The sequence below is a fragment of the Lepidochelys kempii genome, chromosome 15 (genome assembly GCF_965140265.1).
Source record: "Lepidochelys kempii isolate rLepKem1 chromosome 15, rLepKem1.hap2, whole genome shotgun sequence".
Lineage (NCBI taxonomy): Eukaryota > Metazoa > Chordata > Testudines > Cheloniidae > Lepidochelys > Lepidochelys kempii.
Window position 1 is genome coordinate 17035674 of NC_133270.1, and position 16190 is coordinate 17051863.

Consider the following 16190-nt stretch of genomic DNA (forward strand, 5'->3'; position numbering starts at 1 on the left):
TCCGACTCGGGCTGAATTTCCTCCCTCCCACCTCCAAATTCCTCCCTCCTCATTTACAAAGGGTATTCAAGAAAACATCTTTATCCAAAGGCTCGCGGGGGGTGGGGGTGGGGTGGAGGGAATAGAAGGAGTGTTTAACCCTTTTTTGCATTTACCTTTTTTGCTGCTTTTCTTTTTAAAATACACAGTTAGGATTCCTTCTTTTTAAAAGACAAATAAACTTGCTGCCATTATCTTTCTATAGGGTCTTCCACTCCCACATCCAGCGTCTGGCGCTCTTCATCTCTCACGGAGAAACAACCTTCCTTATATCGCTCCCCAAAAGTCTACTCCCCCCGCCCTCAAAAAAGAGGCTGAAGAATAATGTCTGTTCTTAAAGGGTTTTTGTGCAATCCTGCCCCCCGCCCCGCAGGGCTTACATTTAAACAGTCAACTGTAAAGTTTGTATAACGCCTAATTTCTCCCACGCCCTTTCAAACAGACCCCCAATAAGATGCCCACCAGAGACGCAGTTGGATCTTGTAAGTTAACGTGCACTCCTATTCATCCTTCCAACTCTATTATAGGGTGGGGGCGTTCATCCTTTCTTATCAGTAAAACTTTGGTGGGGGTTAAAAATACTGAGTGATGGAAACAGGAATTCAGGTTTTCCCTCCCTCCTTTAAGGACAGCAAGGCTGATTAGTGTGTCTGTGCTGGGAGCAGCGGGGATGGGGTAGAAAACAGCTGAATTGTGCTCCAAATCCAGAAAATGGTCCTGCTACGGCTGCTTCTTGCCCCCTAGTTCGCAGCTGTCCGTCTGCAGTCAGCAAACAAAACGACGCAGTCCTCACTAGCCATGATTTTTCCCATTGGGCATCTTTGTTTTGTTAAACCCAGCAACGACTATCTCATTGGTGAAGTTCTTCTAGTCTGGTCACTGGCTGCCAGCGCAGTTTGGCATTGGACAGCATGAGCGTCCGTCAAAGTGGAATTAGCCTCCCCTAGGAGTGAGAGAGAAGTTCACTGGTCCCATTCCGTTTGGGAATACATGATGATTTAATGTTCTTAATTTGTTTAATCACTTGAAATACCATGGTGATTAACAAAAAATCAAAACAAAACATGGAATTAAAAATCCTTCTGAAGCACTATAGATTTACACTTTGCAGATTCTAAAGCACATGTAACAAACTGAAAAGGAAACATGACATCCGGACAGCAAGAACTTTTAGCCCCAAAGTCCAAACAGCCAAACAAAGAGGAGCTTGATCTTGCATTCAGATATCCCAAATCTGCATTGATTTCAGTGAAAGACTTGAGTGCCAAGATACAGGATTGGTTGTGCAAGGATTTATGGCACCAGAATAATACATAAACTCAGCATCACCAAGTCCAAACATTCAAATATTTAGCCAAAAATCAGTCTTTTAAAAATTCATGATTTTTAAACAAATGTATGGTTGTTTGCCCTTTTTTTAAGCCTTTAAATTTCACTTATCACATCTTCAAGCTTTCCCGCCAGCCATGAGACTTGCTTTTTCAAACAAAAGCAGAGATTCTCTTGCAACACAAATTCAAGAGTTGGGGTTATAAGGAATGCCAGATATTGCATCATGCAACAAAATACAGGAGCTGGCAACATTATAAACTGGACCCAAGTTTTATTATGATTGATATATTTAGAACCTTTCATTTGAATGTATTAACTGCTTTATACATTTTGGGCTCAATACTGCTCTCCTGATTCAGCTAAATTCCCATTCACCTCCATGAGTTTTGCCTTTTTCAAGATGTGATCTCTGGATGAATGGCACTACATATTAGTAAAAGCACTTTGCAGGATTGGGGCCTTAGTTACAGAATATCTGTTCGGGTAAATGTCTTTCCCAAAGTCCCGTAGGAATTCTCTGTCAGTCAGAAATCAAAACCAGATCTTCTTGTTCTCCCCAAGAACCTCCATCCCAAGCTAATTTTTAGATGGGCTGAAGCTGAACTTCTTTTTGCAGTTGCTGGAAGTTTGCATCTGTACAGTATAAGAAAATATCGGTACATGTGGTTCTAAGCACCTGAGATGCATCTACACTTCAAAATTTATAGCTTCAAAAAAAGTGAATCCTACCTCCTGAAAATTTATCCCTTAGACCTACATTTTCAGACTGACATGACTTTTGATGGTCTCAGGTTTTGGGTGCTGAATCTGACACCCCATGAAAATTGGGCCCTTTTTTCCTGCTGTCAAATTGGGCAACCCAAAATGGAGGAACCCAAAACCACTAATCACCTCTGAAAATCTCAGTCTTCTTGACAAAACCCTTGTGAAATACAACAGTGTCATTATAACTTTGCAGGTGGGTAAAATCTGTACTAAATAATGGGCCTGATTCTGTAAGAGCCCTCTGGAATTTCCCTTGGCTTCAGTAGGACTTATGTACATAGTGCTTGTAGGATCAACTTAACCAAACTATCAGTGTCAAGTGACCTATTCAGCAGAAGCCTCACAACAGCCTACAGGCCACATCTTCTCTCAATCGCAGTTTTGTGAAACATTTCCCCTCACATTTGCAATTATGTAACACCCTTGTGGCTATAATTTTCCATATAGGCAATTATTGTAAAATTAGGAAAGTATAATATATTCTTTTAGCTCTTTTAATGTAATGAAACATCTAGAAATAAGCAGGAAGAACCATGTGACCATTCAGTTCTGTAGACAACCAGCAAGTGCTCCACAGACCACCAGTGGCCTATGGACCCCTTCCTTGGACTCTCCACCACTTCTTTCACTGAATGCACTCAAAACAAACACGTGAACAATATCCACTTGAGAATGGACTATTGTAATTTGGTTAGTAATAGAAGCTAAATGCAGTAATAGAAGCTAAATGAAAAGACGGGGGGTTAACAAAGGACATAAGAGCAACTAGAGCTTTTGAGGGAGAAAAGAAATTACTGTAGGCACAGGAAGTAGAAGCAGGGGATTAAATAGGCAATAGCCCCACTACATCTAGCTACCCCTTAATGGTCTGCTTTTGGGAAAGCTCCTTAAACAAAATCTTCAAATGGCACAGTAAAACTAATCAAATTTTTCAAATGTGTAGAAAACAGGCAAATATGTGGCTTATCAGTGAAAGCCAACACAGTTATCTATGTTCTCAAACCCATAGAGAATTTGCCTTTTCCTCTTCTCCAGGGATGCAACTTCTACTGAAGACATGCAGAGCCTTAACATCTGAGGATTTTTAATAGGTATCAAGCAAAGAAGCATTTATAATTTGGTTAAATACTTTCAACAAGATAGAACTGCTGCCCTAGATACCTTAACTAAAAGATCTTATTAGCATCTTACAAAAACATAGTCTTATTATGGGAAGGGATACCACATCAAAATGCTAAAATAGAAAAACATGACCAAACTATCACAAAGACAAAATATCAAGTCTCCATGGAACACAATTCGTTCAAATTACATTCAAACCTATTCAAGGTACCATCCTTATTAAGAAACCTCCTGTCTTAAAAGACTACCTTAAAGTATCTCAGCATATTTTATTTGTCCTTTATTATAGATCCACCTCTGGTAAACAACCAATATGGTTGGTCTCTCAAGTGATAGCTTATGACATGTTTTACTGTACTCTAATAATCCATTCTAAAGCATTTTCTAAGACATTACTCCCCAATAGAGATTTCTTCCGCTTAATGTCAAAATGATCTGCTAGATCTATAAATATGTTAAATAAAACCCAGTGGAATGCAATAGATTTTTTGAAACAATCTTTGGCCTTAATGCTGCACGTTACTGTGTAACTGCTGTCAGGCACTGTGTGCTCTCACCTCTCCTTGACTTCAAAAATTGTACAATTAACTAATCAGTTGCAGAGCCACACAGATTGATAGACTTGTGTAACTTGCCTTATGTTAAATTTGAAAAGCTGTGTTTAAATAACATCTTGGAAACTCAAAACTGAAATCTATTTTTCTCTACATTTATGCATGTTGAAGTTTTACTGTGGATATCAGCCTAACATCCTGCTTTAGATGTAATAGCACAAATAGCTCTTACTATTTTGGAAGCTCTTTTCCTTTCATAGTGCTTCATATTAAAGAACTGTTTTCATACCTTCTATATACTGGGCTTGATTTATCCTCATGGGATAGGTATTAACCCTCAGAGAGCAGTCAGTGCTTTTACTACTATCTTCTCCTGGAGGCTCCGCCAGAAGGCAGTCTGAATTTACAGCTGAAGGTCAACTGAAGCCATGCTGCTGCCATTATCTGCCCAGAAAAGCAGGCAGAACCTAAGTGTTTAAGATCTTGTTTGAAAGCCTCACATGGTAAATTCCTTGAGTCACTATTTCAAGTTGGGTAGGCGAACAGCTCAGTTTACCCCATCCTTGTTTAAACCTGCAGTTCCAGGTAGAATCATCAAGGGATTATGAATTCTGGCAATGTTGTGTTTTGATCTGAGTTTGTAACTGAGGACAAAGCCCCCTCTCTTTTTTCCCATTTTGGGATAAACCGAGGTCCTGCCCAGTTCCCAGATCAAAGAAAGTTCAGGGCTCCTCAAATGTGGCTGGGGGACGCAAGGAGCCTCTCTGGCAAATGAGACTAGCTGGACCACAGCCACCCTGGCCACATACAACTGAGGGGAGTGTGGCAGGTGCGTAGAGCCCTGACACCAGGGCTATTCCGGAAGGGCCATATCTGCATGCTGAGGTGACATAAAAGGGGGGTCATGCAATGGCAATCAGGCCTGGAGCTCATTACACCTGAACAAACTTCCCAGCGCTCAAAGTTAGTCAGCACAGAGAGGGTGTGTGAGATGACTCCCAGCAGCCATGCTCCATCTGCCTCTGCTTTGCAAAGCTTCCTGGGCCTGCTGGGCTTAGGGGCCCGCAGGGCACCACCCGCAGGTCACCCTTGTCCTGGGTCCATCACCAAGGCCCAGAGAGGCGGGAACTGCTAAGGGGAGAACCATTGGGGGAGGAGCTACTGGGGAAGAGATGAGGTAAACGGAGCGGAGATTCGTGTGGGGAGGAGAGCGCGCAGAACGGAAGAGCCGCACCAGATGCGGGGAGGGGCAGATCGCAGAGAAGAGCCGCGATTTGGAACGCTGCCGCAACCCTACTTGAGCGACACGGGAGCGAGTCAATGAGAGGTCGGGAGAAAAGAGCGGCTTACGCGCCAATAGCATGCGAAGAAGGAGGGGCCTAAGAGGCCAATGGGTGTGTCTGTTGTTAGGGTGTCACCTTTTCCCGGAAGCGTGTAACCGCCTGAGGTGGCGGCGGCGTTTCGCTCTGCGTGCTGGGTGAGTGTGAGACTGTCAGCGGCTCGCTGCTCCGTGGGGCAGCCCCTGGAGCTGTCGGGCTGTAAGAATAGGAGGGCCGCTAAAACGCGCCGTCCGGGGCAGCCTGTAGAGTCAGAGTTGAGGGGGTAGGAGCCTTGGTCCCGTCCGCAGCGCCCTGCAGGCGAGGTCCCCAGTCATCGCCGCTTCACCCAGGGGAGGGGTCCCTGGTGGCCTCCCACAAGGGTTTCAGGCTCAGAGGGGCCCTGGGTGACGTCCTGCCAATAAGGGAAGGATGGTCTTGCGGTTAAGGTCTTGGGTGATCTGGAGTCATTCTTGGTTCCACCACCGTCTTCTCGTGGGACCTTGGTAGGGTGACCAGATGTCCCGATTTTATAGGGAGAGTCCTGGTATTTGGGGTTCTTTTTAATATGGGCTCCTGTTACCCCCACACCCCCGTCCTGATTTTTCACACTTGCTATCTGGTCACTCTACACCTTGGGCAAGTCACTTAAACCGTCCCATGCCTCAGTTCCTGGCCTATAAATGGGGCTGAGACCCTCTTCCCTACCTCACAAGGGTGTTGAGACTGGCAACATTCATGATTTATCACAAGTCTTGTTCTGTGTTCATAAAGCTCCAGCTACGGGAGTCAGGTGGTCACCTGAGGCCCTTTGCTTTTGAAAAAAAAAATCATTTATGGAAGTTTGTGGTTGCAGAGAAACCTGGACTCTAGTAAACTTTAATGACTCAAATACCAGAAGGCAAAAAAAGAGCCCCCCCCCAATTTAAAAAAAAATCATATTTTACTTAATCTGACTTTTTTGGGTTTAACTCATGATTTTTTAATGCTTAGGGTTAGCAGTACTAAGATTATTGAATTAACATTAAGTGAATGACTCTTATACTCTGGCATATACAGTAACTCCTCACTTAACATTGTAGTTATGTTCCTGAAAAATGCTACTTCAAGCAAAACGGTGTTAAGCTAATCCAATTTCCCCATAAGAATTAATGTAAAAGGGGAAGGTTAGGTTCCAGGGAAATAATTTTTACCAGACAAAAGACATTATATACATTATAGTATCAGTTTTAAACAATTTAATGCTGTACTCACCAGTGATGATTGTGAAGCTTGGCTGATGCAGGGGCGTAGAACGGTTGGGGCGTGGGGGGTTTGCCCCATTCCACCCGCCCCACGCTCCTGCCCGGGAGCAGGGTTAGGGGCTTGCTCTCTCTCTGGCTGGAATGTTGGGTGGGCGGAGTGGGGTAAGCCCCCATGCTGTGTCCCAGCTCCCCGGCTGGAACACTGGGCAGGCGGAGCTAGACAAACCAAACAACCGTATAACGGAACATTGCACAACTTTAAATGAGTATGTTATCTAATAGATCAGCAGCCTAATAAGGAAACAATGTTAACCGGGACAACTTTAAGTGAGGCGTTACTGTAATTACCTATTTAGATGGTGTTTGAGCACAATCCTAGCTGGTATTGCGCTGGGATTGTCTTTTATTTTCTCTTTGTGCCATGGAGTTTGGGGATGTTTATTTTTCAAGCAAGTTGACTTGTGTCACAGGGTCTCTTCAATGCCATGTCATGACCCTTCTATGGTGATTTAGTGACATTGACAATTTCATACCACATAAAGTAGTTGATGGCAAATAGTTAATGTTCAGGAGGCTTTACAGAAAGAAACACCTTCCTCCCACCAGAAGAATAGCAATCAGTAGAGAATAGTCATTTTAGTTTCCCCCACCCACAGTTATTGGAATCTTTGTATTGGTTCACTGGATTGTTGGTCAGCATTTCTGTCGGCATTGATGTTATTGTTTTGACATACCATTCTATGGTCTTAGAGTGAATGACAGTATAATACCTGCGTGAATGATGGTATAATAATGTTCTGAGACATAATTATTTGCTAAGTAGTTCATCGTCCATTGCTGAATCATGTTGTTTGCCTTTAATAACATTTTAAACTACTTAACAGGCATCAACATTACTTCAGTGTGGATACTCCAATATCTTTTTGCTTAGTAGCTCGTGTAAGTATAGTTCTGAAGTGTCCCATGAGCCTCATCAGTCAATAACATTTTTGGATCAAATTATTACCTCAGTTCAGCAAAAGGATCCAATCATACAGCATCCAATTAAAATAAATTTTGTAATAGTAACCTCTGATTATTATGCATGAAAGAATAAGGGATAAATATTTTCTTTTCAGTTTTTGGTGCCCTTGAAAGCACTTCTCATAGTCAGTTTCTACTTTGGTGCATGCCCTTTCTCAGGCACCCAAGAGGATGTCAGCAGCAGCATAGCCAAAACTGAAATTAATAGGCATATTGTGCGCAGAGAATCGGAGTGGTGGTTCTGAGTATGTCTGGCATTGTTCTTGAGATGGCATGTACAAATGATGTTACAAAATGCCAACAGGGAGCAGAAAACCATTAATTCTAAATGTTCATGAATAGTCAACAAATACTAATAAAATGTTGACATATGTAAGGACACAGTAAAAGTAGTAATGGACATAACAGCAAGCTTCCAAGTAAGTTTGGCTATGTAATTGTATAAGAGTAACTATGGAAATGGAATAGCAATATTATCACTCCTACCTGGAAATCTAGCATAATTACAAGATTTGTTTGATACACAAGTAATCAGAAATCTGTTGTCTTTGCATGAATTGTATTAGTTTGTTGATGACCTATTTTGATTGAATTGGACTCCTGAAATATATAAGAGAGTGTTTTTAAAATATTCAGATTAAAAGGAAAATCTGGAGGAGAAAATGATTACAGTACACAAACTGTGATGAGCTTCGGGGTGGGGGAGGGAAAGAGGAAGGGGAGAGAGCCTACCATAACCAGAGCACTGCTTTTTTGAGACAAAACCTTTCATCAGCATTACAACTTTATGCGAAAAGTAGTATTTGGGAAGTTGGAGGGGAATCTTAAAATTAACTAAAGGTGAGATGCAGGCATATTACTCCTTTCAGGTAGGTCATTATTTTGAATAGCCACTTCCAAGTTTATCTAACATTGCCAATTCCAAGTGTTCAAAAATCATGAGTCAGGCCCCAAAAAATCACCATGAGGTTTTCTTACATTTCTGGATTTTAAGCCAATAATAATGTTTGGGCTCTTTTGATTTTTTTGAGCTATTTGTGTACAGATAGATTATATTTCCAAACTTCTCTGCAACCATGAGGGCTAGAAATTTTTTTCTAAATTAAAAATGGCAATTCTCACTTAATTATATGAATCCAGGATCTGGGGTTTTAAGAAACAACAAATATTGACACATGGTAAAGTCATGAGTTGGCAACGTCTTGGTCATCTCATATCTTTAGGACAGATGGCAAAAATATATTAAATCCAGCCACTACTCTGGCAGTATGCGTAGAGATAAGTGAAAGACATTTGGACTCTTACTGAAAAAGACACAACCACTGTGAAAATCAAACTATTGGAGTGATTATTAAAATCTGTAATCTTGCCCTATTAGTGGTAGATAATCAGAGGTTTGAGTTCCAGCCAAGGGCAGATTTTATGCTGTCGCTTCGTTATGCTGAGCTCAAACTAATTTAACACCTACTTCTGTAAAAGGAACAGTTGATTATTTTATAGTAATTTTTATTATATTGTGACTTAATATAAAACAGGATATTCTTCCTTTTTAAGAAAAGGAAGTAGAGGAAATTATCTTCTCAGATGTTAGCAAACTCAACCATGTTGGCAACATAAATAAATACAGGTTTATGATGAGGGTCAAAGTCTTACCGATTGACCCTTACACCATTGACTGACACAAAACAAGTGTGGCCAGACTGCTGTATCAGAAAGCTGGTAACTCTTATAGCAGCTGTGATATAAAGGTTAAACAAAACTCTTTCTGGATCTCTGCATTTCTATAGTAACGAAACTGTAAGTTACTTTTAGTTGCATTAGTGGATTTTAGAAAACTTACAGTGGCAAAACCCCAGTCTTCCTATGGATACTGTGGCCACCTAGTACTTTTATTAGGCTTTCATAGACTATAAATGCTATTGTTATGGGTCTGCTGAGAGTTACGTTGGAGCATGTGGTATGAGGCACAAAGGCAAATTGTCCCATTTTTATTGTCTAAAATACTAGACGCTTATTATTTTTGCTGTCAAATACTGTAGCGTAATGTAGCCTGATAACTTCTCATTACACTCTCATGTTTTGGATAAGTGTGCTCTGTTCTGCTATATGGCACCTAAGAAAAATCATGTGTGCATGCACACAAAAATTCCAAGGTTTTATCTTGTTAGCATTAAACTCAACACATTTATTAAGATAGAAAGTACGCTGCTGAACTGTTTAAGGGGCCTTTCCAGGTTAAAGGATCTTCTTTGCACAGTTCCTAGTCCATGGATGTGCTAAGGCCTTCTTGTACTCCATGAGCAGAGCATACTACTGATTCTGAGGGATTGGGGAGCATACCTGTCATATATATAAAGGGAAGGGTAACCACCTTTCTGTATACAGTGCTATAAAATCCCTCCTGGCCAGAGGCAAAACTCTTTCACCTGTAAAGGGTTAAGAAGCTAAGATGACCAATGAGGAGACAAGATACTTTCAAAGCTGGAGGTGGGGGAACAAAGGGTTCGTCTGTCTGTGTGATGCTTTTGCCAGGAACAGTTCAGGAATGCAGCCTTACAACTGTTAGTTAGTAAGTAAGCTAGCTAGAAATGTGTTGATTTCCTTTTGTTTAATGGCTGGTAAAATAAGCTATGTTGGATGGAATGTATATTCCTGTTTTTGTGTCTTTTTGTAACTTAAGGTTTTGCCTAGAGGGATTCTCTATGTTTTGAATCTGATTTCCCTGTAAGGTATTTACCATCCTGATTTTACAGAGGTGATTCTTTTTTACCTTTTTTTTTAATTAAAATTTTTCTTTTAAGAACCTGATTGATTTTTTTTTTTCACTGTTCTTAAGATCCAAGGGTTTGAGTCTGTGTTCACCTATGCAAATTGGTGAGGATTTTTATCAAGCCTTCCCCAGGAAAGGGGGTGTAGGGCTTGGGGAGATATTTTGGGGGAAGACGTCTCCCAGTGGGCTCTTTCCGTGTTCTTTGTTTAACACGCTTGGTGGTGGCAGCATAGGGTTCAAGGACAAGGCACAGTTTGTACCTTGGGGAAGTCTTTAACCTAAGCTGGTAAGAATAAGTTTAGGAGGTCTTTCATGCAGGTCCCCACATCTGTACCCTAGAGTTCAGAGTGGGGAAGGAACCTTGACAATACCCTTGACACTGTTTGTGGAATACAGCATAATTTAGACACTTCATCTGAGACTCTTGTGTTTTACAAAGATTGGGTCTGTATTAGAAGTCATCTCCAGTTTACAGAGAGAGAAACTGATACACAGAGCAGTTAAAATGTCTGTCTAACCTAATTTGGAAATATAATCTAGGCCTCTGCTCTAACCACTAGATAAATGGACTAACTAAGCATCATGCAGTCCCCTATGATCATTCCCTTCCCTTTGCTAGATTAACTTTACTGGCAATCAGGATTATGGATCTGAGGTTGACTGGGATGTGTCCGTGAATTAATTAAGTATTTTGTGATCTATTGCTTTTTTAATCCCAAAGCTGTACTATGGGGCTGTTTCTCTTTTATCTGATATGTGACTGGAGGGAGAAATCTTCAAGGATCCGTCTCCCAAAACAAGCTCCTTCGGATTTCTGTTCTTCAAGGAGGAAGAAAACAAAGGAGTGGGATAAACTGAAAATTTAAACAATCAGTCCTGCCAAAAGGAGGGGCAAAAAAATCTGGTGAAGGAGACTGCCGCTCTCCAGAAACATAAGGTTAATTAGTGGAGGAGGATTGGCAGCATTCTTGAGAAATGGGAGCAAGAGAGCTTTCTCCCATCCTTGGCTGCCAATTTTTTATATGCTCTGTGCCTACAGGTTGGGTTTGTTACGCTTTGCCTTCTTGGAGTGCGGGAGAGGCAGTATGATGTGGACTTACTCCTGTAGGATAGGTAGTCCTGGAGGGATCAGTTGGCTGAAGATGGAAAGTATTAATGTTTACGTAAAGGAGCATTACACACATTTTATGCACCACAGTCTTTTCAGTGGCAGTCTCTTGCTTTGTGCAGCTAATTTGGTCTTCAGTGGAAGGCTGACTTTTTCCCCTGTTTTGATAAAATTGTGAAGGGGCCAACTGCTGTGTTTTTCCAACTCTTGAGCAATCTGGAAGGCTGCTGATGTGGCTTCTGTTCTTGTATTTTTTGTTTTTTTCCACTTTATTGCTGACTCTTGTAAGCAGGGAACTTGCGAAATAAAACCAGTGATCAACAACACATTCTCTCATGGAATAGACATTCTGTTTCCTTGATAACAAGGCATCCAATAACTAAGCCCACTATTGGAAAAATCATCCCAGCTATAAATATAAAATGATGGGGTCTAAATTAGTAGTTACCACTCAAGAAAGAGATCTTGGAGTCATTGTGGATAGTTCTCTGTAAACATCCACTCGTGCAGCGGCAGTCAAAAAAATGAACAGAATGTTGGAAATCATTAAGGGATATATAATAAATATAAAATATCATATTGCCTCTATATGAATCCATGGTATGCCCACATCTTGAATACTGCGTGCAGATGTGGTTGCCCCATCTCAAAAAAGATGTATTGAAATCAGAAGAGGTTCAGAAAAGGACAACAAAAATGATTGGGGTATGGAACAGGTTGGATATGAGGAGAGTATAATAAGACTGGGACTTTTCAGCTTGGAAAAGAGACGACTAAGGGGGAGGATACGATAGAGATCTATAAAATCATGACCGGTGTGGAGAAAGTAAATAAGGATGTGTTGTTTACTCCTCTTAACACAAGAACAGAGGGTCGGGGGGGGGGGGTGTCACCAAATGAAATTAATAGGCAGCAGGTTTAAAACAAACAAAAGGAAGTATTTTTTCACACAACGCACAGTCAGTCTGTGGAACTCCTTGCCAGGGCATGTTGTGAGGGCCAAGAATATAACAGGGTTCAAAAAAGAACTAGATAAGTTCCTGGAGGATAGGTTCATCAATGGCTATTAGCTGGGATGGGCAGGGATGGTGTCCCTAGCCTCTGTTTGCCAGAAGCTGGGAATGGGTGACAGGGATGGATCACTTGATGATTACCTGTTCTATTCCTTTCCCCTGGGACACCTGGCATTGGCCACTGTTGGAAGACAGGATACTGGGCTAGATGAGCCTGTGGTCTGATCCACTATGGCCGTTCTTATAGTTGCTCCTTATTAAATATCTTTAGTTACTTAAATTGTTGAGAAATTATATTTAGTTTAATGATTTGAGAGGTACCTAAATAAGACACCCTCTGAGATCTGAACACTTGCAAACTTGAGGGAATTTAGGCCTTCTCCATGGAAATCTGTACAATAAACTGGATTGTTTCTAGTAATCTTTCCATCATGTAAATGAAGATGTTGAGATGGTCAAATGCTCTGTGATAGGAAATAAAATGAAGTTGTGAGAGGCCTAATGCAGGTTGCTCCAGTTTAAGACAAGCTGAGGGAGGCTAGGCTATTGTGCTATGGGCATATCCAGTAGAGATCTGAAAGCTATATCTGTAGGATGGCTCTTGAAATGATCACGGATGGAAGGAGACCAAAGACTCGGTATGTGGACTGGATAGCAGCTGACCTCAGAGAGATCAATCTGGCATATGATCATGTGTTTTAGAAGAAGGCTATAAATGTTGCTGACCCAGAATAGGGAAATGACAAGAAAGAAGAAGAAACTGGATTGTTTCCCATGATGCTAATTCAGTGGCTTTCCAACTTTAATTTTTCAGACCACTTTTTAGATGTCCGTTTAGGGAACCACCTGCATTCACACCAAACCCAAATCCCTCACTGCTTGGTTTCACAAACAGTTTAATGCATAAAGAAAAGGAGTACTTGTGGCACCTTAGAGACTAACCAATTTATTTGAGTATGAGCTTTCGTGAGCTACAGCTCACTTCATCGGATGCATACCGTGGAAACTGCAGCAGACTTTATATACACACAGAGAATATGAAACAATACCTCCTCCCACCCCACTGTCCTGCTGGTAATAGCTTATCTAAAGTGATCATCAAGTTGGGCCATTTCCAGCACAAATCCAGGTTTTCTCACCCTCCACCCCCCCCGCCACACAAATTCACTCTCCTGCTGGTGATAGCCCATCCAAAGTGACAACTCTCTACACAATGTGCATGATAATCAAGGTGGGCCATTTCCTGCACAAATCCAGGTTCCCTCACCCCCCTCCCAAAAACCACACACACACACTCACTATCCTGCTGGTAATAGCTCATCCAAACTGACCACTCTCCAAGTTTAAATCCAAGTTCTCCTTCTGCCCCTCCACCCCCACGAACATGATACAGTTCTGTGGTGACGTAGAATCCTATTTTCGACGTCTCCGACTCAAGGAATATTTCCAAAATACCTCTGAACAACATACTAATCCACAGAGGTCTCCCTACCAACACTACAGAAAGAGGAATTCTAGGTGGACTCCTCCTGAAGGTCGAAACAGCAGACTGGACTTCTACATAGTGCTTCCGCCGACGTGCACGGGCTGAAATTGTGGAAAAGCAGCATCACTTGCCCCATAACCTCAGCCATGCGGAACGCAATGCCATCCAAAGCCTCAGAAACAACTCTGACATCATAATCAAAAAGGCTGACAAAGGAGGTGCTGTTGTCGTCATGAATAGGTCGGAATATGAACAAGAGGCTGCTCGGCAGCTCTCCAACACGAGTTTCTACAAGCCATTACCCTATGATCCCACTGAGAGTTACCAAAAGCAACTACAGCATTTGCTCAAGAAACTTCCTGAAAAAGCACAAGATCAAATCCGCACACACACACCCCTGGAACCCCGACCTGGGAGATTCTATCTACTACCCAAGATCCATAAACCTGGAAATCCTGGGCGCCCCATCATCTCAGGCATTGGCACCCTGACAGCAGGATTGTCTGGCTATGTAGACTCCCTCCTCAGGCCCTACGCTACCAGCACTCCCAGCTACCTTCGAGACACCACTGACTTCCTGAGGAAACTTCAATCCATCGGTGATCTTCCTGATAACACCATCCTGGCCACTATGGATGTAGAAGCCCTCTACACCAACATTCCACACAAAGATGGACTACAAGCCGTCAAGAACACTATCCCCGATAATGTCACGGCTAACCTGGTGGCTGAACTTTGTGACTTTGTCCTTACCCATAACTATTTCACATTTGGGGACAATGTATACCTTCAGATCAGCGGCACTGCTATGGGTACCCGCATGGCCCCACAGTATGCCAACATTTTTATGGCTGATTTAGAACAACGCTTCCTCAGCTCTCGTCCCCTAACGCCCCTACTCTACTTGCGCTATATTGATGACATCTTCATCATCTGGACCCATGGAAAAGAAGCCCTTGAGGAATTCCACCATGATTTCAACAATTTCCATCCCACCATCAACCTCAGCCTGGTCCAGTCCACACAAGAGATCCACTTCCTGGACACTACAGTGCTAATAAATGATGGTCACATAAACACCACCCTATACCGGAAACCTACTGACCGCTATTCCTACCTACATGCCTCCAGCTTTCACCCTGACCACACCACACGATCCATCGTCTACAGCCAAGCTCTGTGATACAACCGCATTTGCTCCAACCCCTCAGACAGAGACAAACACCTACAAGATCTCTGTCAAGCTTTCTTACAACTACAATACCCACCTGCTGAAGTAAAGAAACAGATTGATAGAGCCAGAAGAGTTCCCAGAAGTTACCTCTACAGGACAGGCCTAACAAAGAAAATAACAGAACGCCACTAGCCGTCACCTTCAGCCCCCAACTAAAACCCCTCCAACGCATTATTAAGGATCTACAACCTATCCTAAAGGATGACCCAACACTCTCACAAATCTTGGGAGACAGGCCAGTCCTTGCCTACAGACAGCCCCGCAACCTGAAGCAAATACTCACCAACAACCACATACCACACAACAGAACCACTAACCCAGGAACTTATCCTTGCAACAAAGCCCGTTGCCAATTGTGCCCACATATCTATTCGGGGACACCATCACAGGGCCTAATAACATCAGCCACACTATCAGAGGCTCGTTCACCTGCACATCCACCAATGTGATATATGCCATCATGTGCCAGCAATGCCCCTCTGCCATTTACATTGGTAAAACTGGACAGTCTCTACGTAAAAGAATAAATGGACACAAATCAGATGTCAAGAATTATAACATTCATAAACCAGTCGGAGAACACTTCAATCTCTCTGGTCACGCAATCACAGACATGAAGGTCGCTATCTTAAAACAAAAAAAACTTCAAATCCAGACTCCAGCGAGAAACTGCTGAATTGGAATTCATTTGCAAATTGGATACTATTAATTTAGGCTTAAATAGAGACTGGGAGTGGCTAAGTCATTATGCAAGGTAGCCTGTTTCCTCTTGTTTTTTCCTACCCCCCCCCCCCAGATGTTCTGGTTTAACTTGGATTTAAACTTGGAGAGTGGTCAGTTTGGATGAGCTATTACCAGCAGGAGAGTGAGTTTGTGTGTATGGTTTTTGGGAGGGGGGTGAGAGAACCTGGATTTGTGCAGGAAATGGCCCACCTTGATTATCATGCACATTGTGTAGAGAGTTGTCACTTTGGATGGGCTATCACCAGCAGGAGAGTGAATTTGTGTGTGTGTGGGGGGGGTGGAGGGTGAGAAAACCTGGATTTGTGCTGGAAATGGCCCAACTTGATGATCACTTTAGATAAGCTATTACCAGCAGGACAGTGGGGTGGGAGGAGGTATTGTTTCATATTCTCTGTGTGTATATAAAGTCTGCTGCAGTTTCCACGGTATGCATCCGATGA

General features: G+C 42.3%; 2 protein-coding genes across 5 annotated transcripts in view; one reads left to right on the top strand and one right to left on the bottom strand.

The window, feature by feature from the left end:
• The window catches only part of ARVCF (ARVCF delta catenin family member), a 543783-nt gene that overhangs the window by 447485 nt on the left and 80108 nt on the right, over window positions 1–16190 (bottom strand). For 2 of the 3 annotated variants that reach the window (XM_073313188.1, XM_073313184.1), the window contains exon 1: window positions 156–770. The exons of the other annotated variant lie outside the window; for it this stretch is intronic. The gene's annotated coding sequence lies outside the window, so the exon portion shown is untranslated. Of the gene's footprint in view, window positions 1–155; window positions 771–16190 lie in introns of those variants that run through there. 3 annotated transcript variants of the gene reach the window in all.
• Window positions 5198–16190, top strand: part of TANGO2 (transport and golgi organization 2 homolog) — an 87982-nt gene continuing 76989 nt past the window's right edge. Inside the window, exon 1 of one of the 2 annotated variants that reach the window (XM_073313205.1) lies at window positions 5198–5289. The gene's annotated coding sequence lies outside the window, so the exon portion shown is untranslated. The remainder of the gene's footprint in view (window positions 5290–16190) is intronic. The other variant, XM_073313206.1, reaches the window with a different exon arrangement.